The following is a 20,300-nucleotide window of genomic DNA, read 5'->3' on the forward strand; positions in this document are numbered from 1 at the left end:
ATAGCATTGATCGAGATGGTCTACTCCAAATGTTAGGTTGGTTGGGATAGGGTCCAGCCCTCAGAAAATCATACTGAATGACACGCAAGTGGTCACTCCCAAGGAGACGAGGAGCCACTCATGGTAGATATTTACATTCAAACGAAAACAGTTGATCTGTTTGAATATTCTACATCAATCTGTGTTGTCAAATAAAGCTTTTCCATTATTTGAGCTTTGTTCCCTTGTAAGATGAATTGATGTAGATCTCCTGCATCCATCTCAGTTCCGGACAGCTACTGCATTTTTCAACATTCAATAATACCAAACTTTCTTAATGGAAAATCTTTTTTCCTTTTTCCCCACAAAGTGTAGTGAAATTGTTATGGCACCAATCCAATACATAAATTCAAGATTTAAAAATCAAACATTTTCTCTTAAGTTCCCCTTTCTCTTGTGAGCACTGTTGAAGATGATATTTTTTGACTGGACTGAAAACCAAATTCAGGTTGCTTATTACTGTCTAGTGGATACACAGGAGGGATACTAAAAGAACAGCTAATTCATTGTATATACTTCGATACCAGATGTCTGTGTTGTACTGATGCTAAACACAGCTGTGTGTACATACTTGACATCCACCAGGGAACCTCTTCCATTAAAAATTAAACTTGTATAGCTTGGCAGTGAAGAAGAGAAAGGACGGGAAACTGACTGTAAAAAAAATGTAGTTTCACATAATTCCCAATTACCTTCATACTGAATGTTAATCAATGGGGTTTGAACTACTACAGAAAATTTCACAAAAAATTCAACTAAATAGCAAAGATGTAATAATTTAGCAGATCATGGCTCATTTTCAGTTCCATCAACAAGCTCATCCCTCAGTTCCATCACCTTGCAAATGTGAATTTGGCTATGTTTGCATTTAGTCCCTGCAGCTTTTCTTGATCAGGTCAGTAGTCCAATTTGACCAGTTACCATCCCTTTCTTCCTTGCCCTTGCATGACAGTCATGTTAAAGAAATCCATTAATAAGTCTCTCAGATATTCCTGTCTTAAAAATTAAACAGCAAAAATTAAATTCTAGGGATTCACACCTTCTCCACATCAAGTACAAAGGAAATTCAAGCTACGCACTCCTAGCCAACACTCTCATTTGGATGCAATAACTGTTTGACTTTCAAATTACCAGTTTAATACTTGACTGGATTTGTTGTGCTCCCCAAACTCTGGCCTTGAGAGTTTCCCTGACATTAAACATTCCACCCTTATTTGTTATGCCTTCAATGATCTGTGCCCTAAGATCCAGATTATCTCTTTAGCTTGCTTTCTTCCTTTAAGGTACTCATTAATGCCAATGTCTTTGAACACATTTTTAGTCATCTGGTCATGTGGCTCCATGTCATATGTTATTTTAAATGTTGCTGCAAAACACCTTGGGAAGTCTTATTATATTAAAGGTTTTATTTAAATACAAATTGTTGCTGAATAACACTGTTCAAGCTACAACATTTCTGCAACACAATTCCATATACAAGTACATAATTTATTTTGAAGTGCCCTGTGAATTAATTATCTAAGCAGGTACATTCATCTAATTCTGATTTACAACATTTGCCTGTCCACTTCCACTTTGCAATATTCAATTATTTGATATGTTTTGCATTCAAAACAGCGGAGGACACAGAGATGCTAACTATTTTCCAATAAATAGGACAGATGCCATCATTAATATACAAGTCATCAGTGAATGCTTGCAGACTGTTCAACTGTTACTGACAGAGTCAATCCAATCCTGTTGTCTGTACCTCCTCCATCTGAGAGTTGCTGGATAACAAACGGTGGCTGGAATCCAATGCAGTTTTTGATGTCAAGTATGGAAGCCTAACCATGATCAGATTGTACTACAGAAAGATGTTCGCAGGATATATGGCTAAGATAGTCACTGAAAATTCCAATGCACTGGTTTTATCATGTAAAAAAGCAAAAGAAAAAATGTTTCCAATCAGAATAGAAAATGCTGATGGACTGACTTGAAAATCACTAATTTACTTCCTGTCCAAATATTTACAACTTACTACATCATCAACTTTTTATAAGGTCCCTCTATTCTCTAAACTCTCACTTCAATTCATTAAAGAATAATTTTGAAAAGAATGCCATGCAACTAATATATAAAATGGGCAAAACTATGGCAGATGGAGTTGAACGTAAGCAAGTATGAGATTATCCATTTTGGACCGAAAAAGGATAGATGGTATGTAATTAAATATAATTGATATCCAAAGAAACTTAGGGATTCAGGTGCACAGATCTGTAAAATTCCACAAACAGGTGCAGAAAATAATCAAGAATAGTAACAGAACGCTGGCCTTTATATCTAGAAGACTGGAGTACAAAGATGCAGAGTCAAGATTAAAGTGGTGCTGGAAAAGCACAGCAGGTCAGGCAGCATCCGAGGAACAGGAAAAAGCCGTTTCAGGCAAAAGCTCTTCATCAGGAATGAGGCAGGGAGCCTCCGGGGTGGAGAGATAAAATCGTTTTAGCTGCTTGATCAGATGTGCTTTTCCAGCACCAATCTAATCTTGACTTTGATCTCCAGTTCTCACTTTCCCCTACAAGGAGTTTATGCAGAAATAATACAAAACCCTGGTTAGATCCTATTTGATGTACTGTGAGTAGATCTGGGCATCTTGGAAAGGATACATTGGCCTTGGAGGGAGTACAATGTAAGCTTACAAGAATTATATTTGGATTTCAAGGGTTAAGTTATGTGACGAGATTATACATATGTATAATCATATAAAAATATGTATGTATTTTATCTAGAATTGAGAATGGTGATCTGATTGAAGTCTTCAAGGGAGAGAGGGTAGATAAACTATTTCCATTGATTGGAAATTTGAGCATTAGGGCCAGACCATTCAGGAGAAATGTTAGGAAGCACTTCTACACGCAGAAGGTGGTAGAAATTTGGAACTCTCACAAATAGCAGTTGATTTGAAATCTGTTGTTAGTTTTAGATCTGAAATACTTTTTTTTTGTTGAGCAAAGGTATTAAGGGATATGGGCCAAAGGCAATATGAAGCTAGGCTACAGATCAGCCATGATCACAGTGAATGGCAGAACAAGCTCAAGGGACTACATCTGTTCCTATACCTGACTCTTATAGGCTTCAAATAATGATACTGTTTTACACATTGACAGAAATCCTTAGAAATTAAGGACCCAAATGCAATTGAGATGGGGTTTTAATTAGCTACAATTCAGATTTAGTTTACACATTATTAATAACAACTGTGACACATAGCATGTCCTGTGACATTAGAAAGAAAAATCATAAACACATTACTATTTTTGATTAATCTTCTAGCCTTTAATAACTTGCACTTATATAGTACCTAAATAATTGTAAAGTGTTCCAAGGCACATTATAGTAGTGTTACCAAACATTTGAAACCAAGTGACAAAAGCTAATTTTAAGGATTGTTCAAGGAAGAAAGGGCATAGGGAGGTGGAGGGGTTTCGGAAGGAAATGCCACTGCTTTAGAACCTTGGCAATTGAAAGGACAGTGAACAAGAATGTAAAGAGTATAACTGGGGACTCACAAGGGACAATAATTTGAAGAGCAAAAAAACTAAGACAGTTGCAAAGCTGAGGCTGGTTAAAGATAAAGGGAAGGGTGAGGATGGGATGGGATTTGAAAACAAGGAACAACAAAAACCTGAACACAGGAGAATAAACATAAACTAGAACAATAAGATTAATTATCTGCATTACATGACAAAAGCAGAATGTGCTCCAGAGATAGTGTGCTATGACAAAGCTGCTGACAATTACCTATCCTTGCCCATCCCCCAATTCCAGAAACACTCACTTTAACTAAAAGGCCTACTTATTAAAAAGAAACCATGCAAGTTTTCTCGACCACAGTTTTTAAGCCACATCATTCAGCAATTGTTTAAACATGGCTGTTTCTTTAATAAAAACAAAACATTTGATGCTCTCCCCTCCTGGAGCTTATTAAATTGGACTAATTAAAGCAGTCTGCATCTGCCTCAAAGTCACGGCTAATGGCAAATATTGGTCTTCTATCTGCTCAAACACTTTCCTGCGTTAATTCAAACCCTGCCCACCAACCCCGCAAACAGCCAAAGAAAAGTGCATTCATACCTAATTCTTCAAATGTGCAGTCTATAGGATGTGGTTGCAAGAAGAAATTCTATCATCTCTCTCTATTCCGTTTACCCCCAGACAGGAGAGCTGTCAGTCAACAATGAACACTCAGCGTGCCTGCTCCTGGCCTCTCCCAATCGACAGCCCACAAAGGAATTGCCATTCTAATTGCTGCCCATAATCTACATAATTAATTGAGAGATACAACCACATTTGCAGATCCTTTGCAAACAAAAAAAATGGTGCAGCACCATATGGTTCCTGCAGAAAAGCAGAGGTTGCCAGAGGGAGTTTCAGGTAGGTAGATAATATCAAAAATGACTCATGGTGGTGAATTTTACGGACAGCAGCAGTCTGATCATTTGTGTTTTTGTCAGTTCACTTCTGTTAATGTGGAAGACTCAATAAATCAGTAAAATGGACTTAATTTCATCCAATTTAAAATTGAAACAAAATGCTGAGATTATTCCGCAAAGGTTTGGTGAAGCATGTCATTTCCAAGATTAATCATGAATCTTGAGAGACACTGTTCATTCAGCTGATACTCAACTTGTTCTAATTTCTATTTAATGTAAGACTTGTTACCATCCAATTTTAAACAATATTTTTAACTGAATGCAAATGTAGCATTTTCATTTAAGTTATCTAAGTAATCTAATCAAATGTAGCATTTTCACTTAAGTTAATTGATACAGCTTCTGCCAAAATTAATATTTGATTTTCCTTAAACATGGGTGTATTTTGATGGTTATGGGACATGATTTAACTTGTTGCTACTACTACAGAATGCTTATGTGCATAGTCTCAGCTTCACCTGTTCCCAAATGCAGTCATTGTAATGAGGTCAATCAGCTGTACATCATTGAATATGCAGTCCCTGATTGGTGCAGTTAATCTAGTCCAATCATGGAGCCCTTGCTGACAAAAAGACGTGTGCCAGGATTTGAAGTTTGTCCTCATCTCCCTGAAAACTGGTTAAATGGTGGGGTTTGGGGTTGGCTTTGTTGACCTTTCCCCTGTATATAGTGGGGTTTATTTGTGTAAACTGCTGCTTTCTGTTTATTGTTAACTGCATTTTGTTCTGTTTAATAAAGTTTAAAAAAAAGGTGCCAGGATTTGATGTTTGTCCTCATTTCCCTGAAAACTGGTTGAACGATGGGGTTAGGGGCCTGGCTTTGGTACCCCTCTCCTGTGTAAATTGCTGTTTCTCTGTATATAGCTGTAAATGTTAATTGTTTATTTGTAAACTGTACTGTTTAATAAAATTTTACAAAAAGAGATGTCCAGAGGCTCTGGTACTCAGAGCTGACTCTGAAGAGGCAGTATGAGAGTCAAGGACTCTTACAGTCAAAGACTCAATCATACAGCATGGAAACTTTCACTATAACCAGTCCATGCTGACCATGTTCCCAAACTGAACTAGTCCCACTTACCTGCACTTGGCCCACACTCCTCCAAACCTTTCCTATTCATGAATTTATCCAAATGTAATTTTTACTGCATCCACAAATTTCTCTGGCAGTTCATTCTACACATGAACCACTGTGTAAAAAAAAAATTGCCCCACATGTCCTTTTTAAATATTTCTCTGCTCACCTTAAAAATATGCCCCCTAGTTTTAAACTCCCTCTCTCCAAAATCCCCTCACCCTTACCCCCAGAGAAAATAGCCGTCATTCACCTTACAATGCCCACCACAATTTTACAAATCCAATAAGGTCCTCCCTCAATCTTCTATGCGCCAATAAAAAAAGTTCCAGCCTTTCCAGGCTATGTTTACATCTCAAACCCTCCATTCCCAGCAACATCCTGGTAAATCTTTTCTGAACCCTCTCCAGTTTAATAACATTCTTCCTACAACAGGGAGACCAGAACTGTACACAGTACTCCAGAAGAGAGCTCACCAATGTCCTGTATAACCTCAACATGACATTCCAACCCCCATACTCAAAGGTCTAAGCAATGAAGGCAAGCGTGCTGAACACCTTAACCATCCTGGTTACCTGTCAGATGCAAACCTAAGGCACCCTTTATTCTTATCCAATCATTGGTATAAATGACAAAAGTGGATCCAATACTGATCCCTGTTGGAACCCTGCTGGTCATAGGCATCCAGTCCAAAAAAAAACCCTCCACCATCAACTGTTGTTTCTTACCATAAAGCCAATTTTGTATCCAATTGGCAACCTTAACCTGAATCACATGTGATCTAACTTTACTAATTAGTCTACCATGCGGAACCTAGTCAAAGGCTTTACTAAAGTCCAAGTAAACAAGTCTACCACTCTGTTCTCATCAATCTTTTTGGTTACTTCATTAAAACAAACTCAATCAAGTTTGAGAAACACAACTTTCTGCACACAAAACCACGCTGACTATCCCTGATCAATTCTTGCCTCTACAAATGCGTGTAAATCCAATCTTTCAGAATCTCCTCCAACAAGTTACCCACCACCAAGTTGATAGTTTCTGGGCTTCTCCTTACAGCTCTCACATGGGGGGCTGTGAAAGCTTCAGGAACACCAATGCCAGACAAGACTCTGCCAGGTCAGCTGGATCTCATAAAACATGAGTTCCTTGATAGGGGCTGTTAAGCTGGTCCAACTAGGGAGCCCTGGCTGATGGCTAAAGAGAGGGGTGTTGGAGATTCTGTCACTCTGAAAGCTCACCCTGAGGAAGCAGTATGAAAATGAAGGATTCCTCATGTGTAAATAAAGGCTTTCACAAATGATGTTCCCATATCTTTCCATCTTTTGCTTTTCCCTCCTCTTTCACTGTATTCTAGTTCATGTTTCATTTAGTTTTATTTATTTACTTTTTGACTCATGTAATTGTTCGCCCATCATCAGACCTGGATCACAATTCCCAACTTCTCATTTGTTACCCTATCACACTGGCCAATTCTTGGTCTCTTTATTATGGTCCACCTCATCTCAACAAAAAGCCTTGGATGACTAATTGTGAAAGCACATATTGACAACCTAATAGGTTATGGCATCTTGAAAAACACGATTAGCTGACAAATCATCCATGTTCTAGGAACACAGGAGAATAGGAGCAAGAATACACCTTTCAATCCCCCTCGACCCGGTCTCTAAATATTCTTTTAAGAAGTTCCAATGTGAACACTTTGAAAAATAGTTTAGTTGATACATGCAACAGATGATGTGTCATGGAGACCAAACAGGCCTTTATTCCTGATTTACATTTGAATTAGCCAATCTTTGAAGTGCACTGGAGAGAGGGGCACCATGGCTGTCAGTGAATAGAAACATCAGCTCTTTGTCACCATCCAGAACCTCCACCTGACTCAGAATTTTCTTTGGCTGTGAGAAACAATATAATTGAATATTCTGCAAACACTACAATGGCTAATTTTTTAAATCAAGGATGGACAGTTAGTTCAGGGATGTTTATGCCCAAGCAATCATCACCAGGAAGGAAGTACAGCAGTGGCAGAAAACTGGAGGTGGTAATGGCTTCTCTTCATCTCTTCAAAAGGAGACATTAACTCCTTTCTTGGTTATAATTCCACTATTTTGAGTGACCATCTTGAATGTCACTAAAATACCCATTCTTCACTTGAGAGAAGTGACAAATGTCAGTAAAATACTAGAACTGTCCATGTTCAAATGTAGCAAGAACTCAGGAAAATCCAGGCTTGAACTGATAAGTGAAAAAGTAATAGGTGCGCCATACAAGTGCCAAGCAATGACCTTTCAAAAACATTTCCAAGACATTTCAAAAAGCAGAGAATTTCACCATAGCCTCTTGACATTTAATGGAAATACCATTGCAGAATCCCCCACTATCAACATCAGCGACCAGACTTTGAAATGATCTAGCCTTATAAGAATAGGTCAGAGGTTAGGAGTACTACTGTGAGTAACACACCTAACTACCCAAAGTCTGTTCCACCATCTACAAGGTACAAGTCAGGAGTGTGATAGAATTCTCTCTGTTTACTTGGATGAGTGCAGCTGCAACAACACTCAAGAAACTTGACACCATCTAGGACAAAACAACCTACTTGATCAACACCTCAACCATAAACATTTGCCTCCTCCATTACTGGTACATAGTAGTTAAGACTTAACAAACAATCCAAGTCTTTTTCAATATATAATTTCAGTTACATCACACTATAAACTTTTGCTATAAGTTCTGTGTCTTACAATCTTATACTCCCCAATCACCTGATGAAGGAGCAGTGCTCCGAAGGCTAATGCTTCCAAACAAACCTGTTGGACTATAACCTGGTGTTGCGTGATCTACAAGGTGCACTACAGTAACTTACCCAGGCTCCATGGACAGCACCTTCTAAACCCACAACCACTATAATCTAAAAGGCAGCAGGTACAAAGAAACATCTCTCCAAGTCACTCACCATCCTGACCTGGAAATATGTAATTCCTTCAATGTTGCTAAGTAAAACCCTGGAATTCCTTTTGTAACATCATTATGGGTTTGCCTGTACTAAATGGATTGCAGCAGTTCAGAAGGCAGCTCACCACAACTGTACAAGGGCAACTACAGATGCAGGTAGTTGTCCAATAATGCTTGTTCATTAAACACGATTTGCTTATAATGTGATTGTGAATTGCCAACTACGGCGTTATAGGAGAACTACCAGTAGTCAATAAATACTGGTGCATCCAGCGACAAACATTTCCCACGAACAAATGAAGAAAAAGCTAAGTCAGCATTCAGGATTCTGTATCCTTCATCATTTCTTCCTTACTGATATCCATGCATGTTTATTCTGGTCCCTTGATAATAGTTGGTAGGCAGAATGAAGATAGGTAACTATGGTAAAATTTTAAAAAGCCGTGGAGGATCAGAGACCCAGCAAATCTTTAGGGGAGGCCACACAAATTGAAAAAGGTGTGAAAAGGCAACATGAGATCTTTGGCTTTACTGATAAAAGCATGGAGCAGTAAGAATGATACTTGGTCTTCTAAACTTCAGGGGTAGTTATGACAGATCATAAAAATTAGAATTGTTTTCTCTAGAATTTAGAAGGTCATGGGTGATCTGACTCAACTCTTCAAGGTATTAACAGGAAAAGGCAAGGTAGATAGATGCGCTTTTGTTAAGCAAAAATATTGAGGGATATGGGTCAAAGGCAGTAATGGAGTAATGGGCTCAATTAGAGTCATAAGAGTTATACAGCAGGAAAACAGATCCTTTGGTCCAACTTGTTTATGCCGACCAGATATCCTAAACTGATCTAGTCCCATTTGCTAGCATTTAGCCCATATCCCTTTAAACCCTTCCTATCCATCCTATTTATGTACGCATCCAGATGCCTTTTAAATGTTGTAATTGTACTGGCTCCACCACTTCCTCTGGCAGTTTGTCCCACACACCAGAACCACCTTCTTGAAAATGTTGTCCCTCAGGTCCCTTTTAAATCTTTCCTCTCTCACCTTAAACCTATGCCTTCTAGCACTCCCCTACCCTGGGGAAATGACCTTGGCTATTCACCCTATCCATGCCTCTCATGAATTCATAAACTCTTATAAGATCACTCCTCAGCTTCTGTTGCTCCAGTAAAAAAATGTCCTAGCCAGTTCAGCCTCTCCCTACAGTTTAAACCCTCCAAACCTGGCCATATCTCAGTAAATCTTTTCTGAACCCTTTCAAGTTTAACATAATCTTTTCTATAGCAGGGAAACCAGAATTATACGCAGTATTCCAAAAGTAGCCTGACCAATGCTCTGTACAGCCGCAACATGACATCCCAACTGCTATACTCAAGGCATTGACCAATGAAGGCAAGCATGCCAAATGCCTTCTTCACCACCCTGTCTACCTGCGACTCCATTTTAAAGGAACTATGCACCTACACCCTGAGATCTTTTTGTTTGGCAACACTCCTCAGTGCCCTACCATTAAGTGTATAATGCCCTTGGTTGCCTTATCAAAATCGAACACCTCACATTTATATGAATTAAACACCATCTGCCACTCCTTGGCCCACTGGCCCATCTGATCAAGGTCCCATTGTACTCTGATATAACTTTCTTCACTGTCCACTACATCAGTAATTTTGGTGTCATCTGCAAATTTACTAACCCTACCTCTTGTATTCATACCCAAATCATTTATGTGAATGACAAAAAGCAATGACCCCAGCACCAGTCCTTGAGGCAAACCACTGATCACAGGCCTCCCATCCGAAAAACAACCCTCTGTCTCGTACCTTCAAGCCAATTTTGTATTCAATTGGCTAGCTCCCTCTGTATTCAACGTGATCTAACCTTACTAACCAGTCTACCACGTCGAACTTGTCGAATGCCTTACTGAAGTCCACACAGACAACGTCCACACAAAAAACTCAACTAAGTTAGTTTAGACATGTTTCTCACACACAAAGCCATGTTGACTCTCCTTAATCAGTCCTTGCCTTTCCAAATGCATGCAAATCCTGGCTCTCAGAAACCCCTCCAACAACTTACCCACCACTGATGTCAAGCTCACTGGTCTATAGTTCCCTGGCTATTCTTTGCCACCTTTTTAAAATAATGGCACTGCATTAGTCAATCTCCAATCCTCCAGCACCTCACCTCTGGCTACTGATGATACAAATACCTAAGGAGAAAATGAGGACTGCAGATGCTGGAGATCGAAGTCAAGAGTGTGGCGCTGGAAAAGCACAGCAGATCAGGCAACATCTCAGCAGCAGGAGAATCGAATGGCTTATGCCTGAAACATTGATTCTCCTGCTCCTCAGATGCTGCCTGATCTGTTGTGCGTTTCCAGCGCCACACTCTTGACCACAAATATCTTAGCAAGAGGCTCAGCAATCAGTACCCTAGCTCACACAAAGTTCTGGGATAGACCTGATCAGGTCCCAGGGATTTATCCACCTTTATGCATTCTAAGATGTTCAGCACTTCCTCTTCTGTAATATGGACACTTTTCAATATATCACTTTTTTTCCCCCAAGTTTTCCCTAGCTTCCACATCCTTCTCCACAGTAAATGCTGAAGCAAAATATTCACTTAGTATCTCACCTCGCTCTTGTGACTCCAGGCACAATGAGCCTTGTTGATCTTCAAGGTCCCAATTCTCTCCCTAGTTACTCATTTTCCTTTAATGTATTTGTAGAATCTTTTTGGATTCTTCTCAACCCTATTTGGCAAATAATTCTCACACCCCCTTTTTGCTCTCCTGATTTCCTATTTAAGTATGCTCCTACTGTCCTTGTAGTCCTCTGAGGATTCACTCAATCCCAGCTGTCTATACCGGACATAGGCCTCCTCCTTTTTCTTGACCAGAGCCTCAACTTAGACATTCAGCATTCCCTAAGTATATCAGCCTTGTCCTTCACACTAACAGGAACATACTGTCTCTGAATCTCAATTATCTCATTTTTAAAGGCCTCCCATACTCCAACTGTCCTTTACCTGCAAATAGCATCTCCCAATTAACTTGTTCTTGCCTCATACCATCAAAATTGGTCCTACTCCAGTTTAGAATTTTAACTTATAGATCAGTTTATCCTTTTTCATAACTGTTTAAAACTAACAGAATTATGACCACTGGCCCCAAAGTGCTCCCCCACTGAAGCCTCAGTCATTTGCCCTGCCTTATTTCCCAACAGAAGGTCAGGTTTTGCTTTTTCTCTAATAGGTACATTCACATATTGAATAAGAAAATTTTCTTATATACACTTCAGAAATTCCTCTCTATCCAAACCCTTAATACTATGGCAGTCTCAGTCTATGTTTGAAAATTTAAAATTCCCTCCCATTACAAACCTATTATTCGTACAAATAGCTGACATCTCCTTACACATTTGCTTCTCAAATTCCTGCTGACTACTGGTGGGCCTACAATTCCAACAAGGTGATCATCACTGTCCTATTCCTCAGTTCCACCAATATAACTTTACTGGATATTCTCCCAGGAATATCCTCCCCAAGTACAGATGCAACATATCTGTGATATTAAACAAAGATATCACAGATGAGAGTGAAAAAAAGATTTGCTGTAATAGTATCAGGGATGAAGAAATTCAATTTAGGAAAAAGTTCGAAATGCTGGGACTGTTGTGCATTAGCCATGGCATAGCAGGTAGCAGGTTCAAGTCCTAGTGCAGGACTTGGTCACAAAAATTATGGCCTGTGCAGTACTGAAAGAGTGCTACATTGATGAACATGCTATCTTTTGGTGTAGATGTTAAACCAGTGCCCACCTGTCTGCTTAGATGGAAGTAGAATGCAATCCAGGAAAGTATGAGGGAATGCATTTAGAGATGGCAAACAAGGCAAGGGAAAATGCAATAAATAGTATGATATTGAGAAGTGTAGAGGAACAGAAGGAAATTGCAATGCATAATCACAAATCCCCAAAGGCAACAGGACAGGTTTATTCATAAGCATACTGATACTTTGTTTTATAAGCTGTAACATAGAACGTGAATAGCATTGTGAATTATATAAAAGGCTAGTTAGGACCCAGCTGATGTATTGCATAGTTTTAGTTACTGCACTACAGAAAGGATGTAATCCCAGAGAGGTGCAGAATAGATTGCTTGGACTGGAGAATCTTAGCTACTGAGAAAAGTTGGAATTTTGGTTTGGAACAGAGAGACTGAGGGGAGATTTAATTAAAGCATACTAAATAATGAGAGGCCTGGATAGAACAGAAGGAAGAAACTATTTCCCTTAGTAGACAGGTCATTAACCAGAGAGCACAGAATAAACTAAGTGGTAGAAAGATTACAAGGACATTGAGAAGATCTTTTTTCACCTAATCCGGCACTCACTGCCTGAAAGTGTTAGAAGCAAAGCACCTTACTGCATTTGGAAAATATACTTTGATAAGCAATGCTGTAACTGACAGGGTGAGAGACTAAGAACTAGAATGTGAGGGTCAGGCTGTATTGCTCTTTTTGGTTGGTACTGACACAGTGGCTTCAATGACTACCTGCAATACCATGAATGTTCAGCATTTTATGAAATTGTAGTTAATTTTCTCTTTATTAACAGGAGAGACTGAAATACCAATGGTCATCAGCCTGATCATTGTTCCAATTTCATAACAGATGAAATCTGGGACTTTCCCGCCTTCCATTATTTAACTGCTCACTGCATTAATCAGTTATGCTACTGGGGCAAAATGAAACTTTAATAAAAGTAATGTGTAATTAAGAAGAAGATGTTCAGATAATGTAAGTCAACATGTCCCATTTAATAAATGCCGAAGTAGTCATCCTGTGAGTTTTTAATTATTTCCTATTCACATCTTTTGTCCACCAACTCTGAATATTAATCTTTGATGCTTCCCTGCAATTACACATTATACTCCTCATAGCCTGTACAGTGTAGACAACAGTTAGTTTAAAACCATTTCTACATGAATACTGATTAAACATTTCAAAATTGCCCTTTCAACCCATGAACTTGCTGTACACTACCAGAGAGAGTAATCCTTACTGCAAAACAGCTCAGTGATTAATAGCTTGGCTGATAAGTCAGTGAGTAAATCTCATGATACGTCACTGGGGTTGTTGGTGTGTCAGCCATGGTTCATTTGGCAGCACATTCTCCTCTCAGCGAAGATTTCTGGGTTTAAGCTTCATTGACACTCCAAAGTAAAGTGGAAGGATAACTGAACCAAAAACAGAAGTTGCTGGAGAAACTCAATAAGTGTGGTAGCATCTGTAGGAAGAAAACTGAATTAATGTTTTGAGTGCAGTGGCTCTTCATCAGATGGTGCCAGACCTGCTGAGTTTCTCCAGCAATTTCTTTTTTTGTTTCAGATTCCAGCACCCACAGTTTTTTTAGAAAAATTATTATGGAAGGATTACTACAAGGTTTATAGGTGCGGGTTTTTGGATAAAATGCTAATCTCAGGCCATATCTGAACAAGTGAAAGTTGATGTTCCCATGATTTTCCTGGGTCCGTGCAACATTTCTCTTTTAGTCAACACTAAAATGGATTCTCTGGTCAGTTATCGGATCTGCTGCTTGTTCACAAATTAATTGTAGCTATATTTCAAAGACCTTCCATTTATAAGGTTCCATGCACAACATCAGACTTCTTCACAACTTTCCATAACCAAAGAAGCATTTATTTGCAAGTTAATCACTATACCAAAACAGTGAACTGGTGCACAGCAGGGCTCCACCACACAGCAATGAGATAAACTACCACATAATCTGCAATTGTAATGTTAGTTGAGAGATGTATATTACCTAGGATGCCAGGAAAACACACTTATGCCACAGCATTGTTTACATCCTCTCAGAGCAGCCTGGATCTCAGTTTATTGCCTCACTGAAACACATCTACATGCCATGAACGACACTGATGCCTGAAGAAATATCAGGATCTCAACCTTTGCAGTGGAATTTGAAAACATGATGTGAGTTGGACACAAAAGAAATTCAAAGACTGGTAAAGTGTTTTGGGACATCGAGGAAGTGAAATGTGAAGTATTTTATGGGGCAGCATGGTGACTCAGTGGTCAGCACTGCTGCCTCAAGCTGGGTTCAATTTCAGCCTTAGATGATTGTCTGTGTGGAATTTGTATATTCTTCACATAGCTGTGTGGGTTTTCACTGGATGCTTCAGTTTCCCCTCACAGTCCAAAGATGTGCAGATTAGGTGATTGGATGTGCTGAAATTGTCTATAATATTCAGCGATGTGCAGGGTAGGTTGATTAGTGTTGGTAGATGTTGGGTTATGGGGATACAGTAGGGGGCTGGGTCTGGGGGCAGACTCAATGGACCCAACAGCCTCCTTCCGCACTGTAAAGGTTCTATGGTTCTATATAAACGCATGTTCTTTCTTGCTGAGTTATACAAAAGTGTCCCATGGTGGGTGTTTGTTGAATTGGCTTAGCTGTGTGCTAAATGCAGCCTGTCAAATTCACTGTCTGGGCAGATTTGCCTAAGGGCTTTTGCCCGAAATGTCGATTTCGAAGCTCCTTGGATGCTGCCTGAACTGCTGTGCTCTTCCAGCACCACTAATCCAGAATCTGGTTTCTAACATCTGCAGTCATTGTTTTTACCACCTAAATATGCCTAACAGCAAAGACAAAGAATAGCATCTGGATGGGGTTGCTGAATGTTCACTTGCATCTATAGAATCATAACCCAGCACCAGTCAGTTCCTCCAAAAGAAGAAAAAACCTTTATCGAGGATTAAGGTCTTCTAAAAGACTGGCTCACATCAAAACATGCTGAAATTTAGGAGTAGGACATTTATCACAGCAAATGAAAATAATCGAGAGAAAATGTGGGCTAAAATGGATTGTAATGAAAACAGAACAATAGCTAGGCAGGAGAATATTACAGGACATCAATGGTAGTATAAATAGTACAGTTGGTCCTTGTGCCCTATAGAACCAGGCCAAAAGCAATTCAAATGATACTGAGACTGCAATTTAACTCTTTATGGAAATACTACATAATTAATGGATCATAGTCAAACAAACTCTCTGCTCACCATTTCTCTAGAAATATTTTTGGAACACAGGAATGCTCACTGAGCTATAAACATGATCACAGCCAAATACATACGGCCATTGCTGATTCAGGAACTACACCTGAAACTCCTGTATCTCTACAGATTCCGACAGCTCTGCTAAGAGTTTCCAACATACTCTATTTTTGTTTGATTATTCCCAGAATCTGCTTGTTTGGGGATGATGACTTCTCTTGTTTAACATTCTCTTACTTACATGTGTAAAATAAACTGAATGAATCAATTCCACAATCAGTATAGCAAATCAGAGCTCTGGAGTCCTGCCACGTCCAGTTGTGAAAACTAACTAGAAGAGGAGAAGCCACCATAAATATCCCCAAACTCAGTGATGGAGGAGTGCAACACAAATGACATTACAACATCTTCAGCCTGAATATCCTCAAGTATCCTGCACTGGATACTGCAAAGACTTTGGACCCTGACAACATCCAAACTATAGTACAGAGGACTCTCCAGCCAAAGTTAGCTGCATTCCTAATGAAGATGTTCCAATATAACTTCAATACTGGGATCTCCACAATAATGTGGAAAATCACCCAGATTGCCCTGTTCACAAAAAAAGACAGCATAAATCCAAACCAACCAATTAGCAACCCATCGGTGTATTCTTGGCCATCAGTAAAGTGATGGAAAGCATTGCTGACAGTACTACCAAGCAGCACATACTCAGCAAGAACCTGATCACTGATGCTAAGTTTGGGTTTCGTCAAGGCTATACAGCTCCGCATCACATCACAAACTTTGTTCCAACATGGACAAACGATCTTCTTTTTGTATTATTTCATGGGATGTAGACATTGCTGGCAAGGTTCAGTATTTACTTCCCAAATATAATTTTGTTGGACTGAGTTGTTGGGGAATTTCAGATAGCAGTGAATGGTCAACCATACTGCTGTGAATCTGGAGTTTCATGCAGACCAGACTGAGCAAGAATGACAGATTGCTAATGAATCGGATAGGTTTTTATGACAAACAACAATAGTTGTTATGCCCGTCATTACTGGGATTAATTTTCAATTCATATTTTTATTAGTCAATTAAATTTGAATTTCTACTAGTTGCCATGGAGAACTCAAGGTGAGGTGAGAATGACCGTCCTTGTCATCAAGCATTTGACCATCTAAATTTACCCTATATTCCCTTCTCCCTTGTCTGGCTTCCTCTTAAATGCATCCGTACTACTCACTTCAATCATTTCCTGTAGTACTGAGTTCCACATTCTTACCACTCTGAGTGGAGTAGTTCTCTTATTGGATTTCTTGGTGACTATTTTATACTGATGATCTCGAGTTATGTTTTGACCCATAAGGAAAACATTCTCCCTGTATGCACCCTCTCAAAACCTTTCATAATTTTTAAAGGCCTTTGATACTAAACACCTCAGCCTTTTATTTCCTAAGCAAGAAAAAACCCAGCTTGTCAATCCTTTCATATACATCCTTCTACTGTACATCCTCTTTACAATGTCAACGAGAACTGTATGCAGTACTGTTAAATGTCCTCCCAACAAGGTTTGGAACAGGTTTAGCATCACCTCACTACTTTCAATTATATCCCTTAGAAATAAAACCTAGTGGTTGTTTTGCTTTTTCTAAATTATCTTGCTGATCTGTGACACAATGTTTTAGTGATTTGTGTATTTGCACTCAAAGATCTCATTGTTCCTTTATGTCCATCTAGACTTCCACTTTCCACGTGATGTGACCTCATTTTTTGTACCAAAACATAAAACCTCACTCTGCAAAGACAAGTCACTGTAGTTGAAACATTAACCCGGTTTTTCTCTCCGCAGGTGTTGCCAGACCTGCTGAGTTTCTCCAGCACATTCTGTTTTTGTTACCTCACACATATCTTGAACTTAATTTGATAAACATTTTGCCTTATTCGGCAAGGTAATTTAATCTGCTTGTAATTAGTTGCCATTCTCCTTTGTATTGACCATTCTACTTAATTGGTGTCATCTGCAAATTTAGAAAAAATTTATTTTTGATTCCATAGTTCACAATGTTAATGTAAATTGCGGTGGTTCCAGTACTGATCCTCATGGAACACTACTTCCCACCATCCGAAAGTATTCTTCACTATCATTCTCTGTCTTCAGTCTTGAAGCCAGCTAATAATTCATTCTGACATCTGTCCCCCAATTCAACACTCTCTGGCCATATTCATTAGTCTGTTACAGGCACCTTATTAAACGGCCTTTTGAAAATTCAGATAAACTACATCTGCTGCATAAACACAGTCTCTGTTACCACTTCAAAAAATCTCAATAAGCTCACTTTAGCAAGATTCTCTCTTTTGAAATCTATGTAGGCATTTCATTAATACGTTTCCTACTTCTAGACCTTCTATTTTATCCTTGAACAGGGACTATCTTACTTTACCAATGGTATTAAGTTGATTGGTATATAATTTCCTGGACATGCTCTGCACTCCCCCCAACCAGTTAGGTATACTGGCTATGTGCACCACATCTATTTCTAATACATTATTCAATATGAGTAGCAATACCTCTAATTCTTCCCTAGATTCTTTTAGAATATGTAGATCCAACCCATCTGGATCAGAGGTTCTGTCTTCTTTGAATATTTTCAGTTTATTCAATCAATAACATCCCAAATTTTTAATTGCACTTATCTCATTATTCAAATCATTCAATTTTATTTCTGCCTGTTATATGCCCCCCACTCTTTGACTTTAAACTCCAGCATCTGCAGTCCTCACTTTCTCTGTTAAATCTGCCTGGTAAATTACTTAATATTTCTTCTATCAGTACCTGTGATATTATCCTGTCAGCTCCTAAATGGTCCTACTCCCAATACAGCTTCATTTATTTGTATTATGTTCCTATAAAACATTTTACTATTTTGCGTTATGTTCCTTAATTTCATTGCTCGCCTTTACCATTTTTTTGGCACCTCTTCTACCTTTTGATATTTTGTCTTATTAGGTGGTCCTTTGCTGGTTTAATACTCAATGTTTCTTAACCCTCAGGTGTGTCTTTATTCACCTAGCTGGACCTATTAATGCTTAGTTTTAGTCTTTTCTTGTTGTGGAATATGAGTTCTATTTTTGTCTTGGCACATCCCTTTTTAGTACGATCATGTTAACCTGTGGCACTGGAAAAGCATAGCAGGTTAGGCAGTATCCAAAAAGCAGGGAAGTCGATGTTTCCGGCATAAGACATTTGTCTGGAATGGCTGATGAAGGGCTTCATCATTCTTGATGAAGACTTATGGTCGAAACGTCAACACCCCTGCTCTTCGGATGCTGCCTGACCTGCTGTGCTTTTCCAGCGCTACACCTTTTGACTTTCAGGATGTGCAGTCCTCACTTTCTCCCTTCATGTTAACTTGAATGAGCTACTAGTATCTACAGCTACTTAATTCTACGTAAAATTAAAAAAATTAAAATCTTTCATGTCAAAAACAAAATCCACAAGATTCATCCCATGACTGGTGCATTTTTATGAAGGTAGCCCCCAGGATTTTTCTTGTTACCATTTATGAATGAGGTAAATGCTAGAAACTGTACCATAGATAACCACAAGCAGCTCAGGGTAAAAGGTAGGCTTTGACACATAATTTAGAAAGTGATCATGTAGGCACACTGTTCTAACTAAGGTGCACATGAATATAACTGACATCACATTATGACAAACGCTGCTCAACACGCAGTGGGCAATATACCCTCTTCCTACATGAGAAAATATTTGACATATTCAAATTCCATTCTGCACACAGGGTACCCTCTTCCTCTACCTTACCCTCTATTTACAGGAGAAAATAATTTGACAAATGGAAATTATTTGCTTTAAGGAAAACAGACAAACCTTTTGGTGCACCTCGATTGTGATAATTTTCGCGGGGAGGTGGGAGGTGGGCGTGGAGACGGATAGGGATGTAGAAAGATCACAAAATTTGCACTTGGGTACAAAATGATCTGGAACGTTCAGAAATCAATCATGGAGTCAATAAGGTAGAGAGGCAGCCATGAAAGCTGACTGACACTCAGAAACTTGCTTGGCCACAGGAAGATGTTCACTCCACCACCCACATACAAGTTCCCACAGAAACAGGAGATAGAGAGGCCTGTGAAGGGAGTGGGAGATAGAGACACAGTCAGATCGGGGGGGGGGGGGGGTGAAGGATGGGTTGTGACCCGAGCCCAGTGCAAGGCCCCATTGTTTGCCCGGTTGGAAATAACCGCAGACCCTTCACTCTCACTGGGGCTGAGAGAGGCTGCTGACACGACAAGCTCACACTCACAAAGACACGATCAAAAACACACACACACACTCACTCACTCACTCGCCAGTTACCATTTAGCTCCCGTTCGTCGGCCCGCGGACATCGCTTGGTCACGTGGTTCCTGCCGAACCAGCATTCCAGGCCGCCAGGGGCCGTGCGTGCCCCCGCACGTACGGGCGACGCCGTGCACGCATCGCCAGTGCTCCCGCCCGCCAAACGACCGCACTTGGTGGGTGCGCGCACGTACGGAGAGGCGGGGTCTCGCGGGGCTCCGAACTGGGCCTGCGCGGCGGGCTGGCGTCGTTGGCGGGAAACGGGCGGACAGCAATTTTGCTGTCGGCGACCGGGGAATGTCTTGTGTAATTATTAGAAAGATGGTTAGGATTATGT

At 39.6% G+C, this 20,300-nt stretch overlaps 1 protein-coding gene across 4 annotated transcripts in view; it reads right to left on the reverse strand.

Annotated features, from left to right (window-relative positions):
• Window positions 1-20,076, reverse strand: part of znf592 (zinc finger protein 592) — a 198,980-nt gene extending 178,904 nt beyond the window's left edge. For 2 of the 4 annotated variants that reach the window (XM_043680575.1, XM_043680570.1), the window contains exon 1: window positions 19,982-20,076. The gene's annotated coding sequence lies outside the window, so the exon portion shown is untranslated. Of the gene's footprint in view, window positions 1-4,155; window positions 4,418-19,981 lie in introns of those variants that run through there. The other 2 variants (XM_043680571.1, XM_043680572.1) reach the window with 2 other exon arrangements.
• Between the last annotated feature and the right edge of the window lie 224 nt (window positions 20,077-20,300).

This window comes from Chiloscyllium plagiosum, chromosome 40 (genome assembly GCF_004010195.1).
Source record: "Chiloscyllium plagiosum isolate BGI_BamShark_2017 chromosome 40, ASM401019v2, whole genome shotgun sequence".
NCBI lineage: Eukaryota > Metazoa > Chordata > Chondrichthyes > Orectolobiformes > Hemiscylliidae > Chiloscyllium > Chiloscyllium plagiosum.